Source organism: Talpa europaea (assembly GCF_964194135.1).
Source record: "Talpa europaea genome assembly, chromosome: 4".
In the NCBI taxonomy this organism is placed as follows: Eukaryota; Metazoa; Chordata; class Mammalia; order Eulipotyphla; family Talpidae; genus Talpa; species Talpa europaea.
The window spans coordinates 96462102-96464347 of NC_140070.1; positions in this window are offsets into that span (position 1 = coordinate 96462102).

Below are 2246 nucleotides of genomic sequence, written 5' to 3' on the forward strand. Positions count from 1 at the left end.
CAACCCTGCTGAAGTCTGGGGGTTGCAGAGTGACTGTCACACAGAGAATACCTTACAATGGGTACTAGTTATGGCTGTTCTTAGAGCTCCCAGTTTCCAGTACCCGGCAACTTCATAGGACTGCCTTTCTGTTCAGAGCCATTTTTTAAAATTGAGATTATATCAGTTTACAATGTCATTTGAGTTTTAGAGGATCTTCCCCTTCAGGTGTTGCTACCATCACATCTACCACCAAAATACCGACAGCCCACTGCCATAGTCAAATGAATGGAAGTACATAAATCTAAAGAAACAAGCACTGAAATGAATAGATACCCCACCAAAACATTTGAGATGTCACATATCCAACTTGGGTTGATTTTATTTTTGCTCCCTGAGGGGAGCAAAGATCATTCAACCTGCAACACTTGGAAGAGTCTAAATACTCATGAAGTAGAATTTCGTCTGCTACGCAGATAAAGTTCCACAGGGTCACATGGGAGATTTAGTTCCTTGGAGCCACAGCTTCTCCATCACCTCTGCTTCATTGCGGTTTCAATATTTTCTAGTAAATATTTCCACAGGGTTTACTTTCCATTGGTGAGCTCTGTGTTTCACTATTTCAGAAAATGTGTGGGTTTGGGGGTTTTTTGGGAGGGTATATCTGTTATGTTTCCAGCAAGCAGAAAGAGAATATTCCCATCGTTTAATCTCAGAATCTGGTCTTTGAGTCCAGTTTTGGCAGCAAAGGATCATGTTCCATCACTGAGAAGACCTGAAATAGGTCATTTCCACGTGGGAAGTCCCTGAGCATGGCAGGGTGCCCTTAGACTTTCTCCCATCAGCACTAGGTCCTGCATGGGTTCATCTGTGCTGATAGTTCTAGAATATTCTCCAAATTTATCCTATACTAATGTACAGGTCAGGAAAACCTTTCCTCACACATGGGTGCTTTCATCTGAATCTGTGTAAAACATGGAGAGAGGGAGGGGGAGGAATTTACTATGAGCACATACAGGACCATGTTGGAGAGTCACATCCTTCTCTTCTTTTTATTTTACCGGTGCTGGTTGAGAGGAAGATTCAGATCTGGGAAATGGAAGAGCATGCCCTACTCAGAAACTCTCTTCCTGCTGCTGCCTAACCCACACCCGCTGTCTGGTGGGTCAATCACTTGTGCCCTCCGTCATGTCTGAAAACAGTGAAGGCCATTCCTCCCACCAGAGCCAGCCTGTGAAGCTGGCCCTTTAAATGATTCTGTAAGGAAAAGAAATGAAAAGCTGATGGGCCCTGGGCTCTTAGCAACAGGGTCCCATGACATACAGGCAAGAAAACGAAAATCAAAATAGTGACTTTTGAAGATACTGACATGGGTACATTTTCTGCCTTCAGAAGAAAAAAAAAAAAAGCAAGTCTAGGAGAAAAGAAAGGTCTTGAAAAATTTTTAGAGGTAAGCTAAAACAGCTATAAGAGCTAGTGGTCTTTTTTGATGTTCTCCTTCTCCATCCCATGCTACTAGGGGAAGGAAGCCTGGAGAGAGTTTAAGGTTGTATTTAAAGTGTCAGAAAACAAAGAAACAGATAAATCTCCTGAGGCATTCCTGATGATCAGGAGGAGTATAGAAATTTATTAACTCAGTTTCCTTCTTCCACAGGTCTCTTGATGTTCTTATCCTTTCCAAACTCATGTGTGCCCACCTGCCTTCAACACTTTGCTTGCCCCTCACCCTGACTGGAATTTTGTGTGCCTTCTCAAAAGATCCCAGGTTCAACTAAAATGTCCTTTTCTATAAAAATACAGATTCCCTCTATTCTCCATGTTAGGCATGAACGTTCCATATTTTCCTCGTCCTTTATTCTTTATCTTGTTAAAAAACAAAAATCTAACCAAGTTGATTTTATTATTATTAATTATTATTATTATTTTAAAGAACATAACTTTTAAAATTTCTTCTTGAGATACAAATGTTCACTTGGAATGCTGAGAATGAGCCAAGTACTAGAGAAAATGGCAAGCTCTTCCATTTGTTTCAGTGAATTCAAATGGAGAAAGAGGCTGAGTGTGTTCTAGACTGATTTGGTCATTTAATCTTTAGCTTATAAAAACTGCAGGCTGGTACTTCTGAAGCAGGACTTTCCCATAATACTGGTATGAAAGTAGTTGAGGAGGGAGAGGGAAAATATGGAGACTTCACATGGATGTGAAGTTTAGTCTGATAACCCATATGATCTATAAAATTTCATATTTGGTCAGAGCTGGGACTAAGC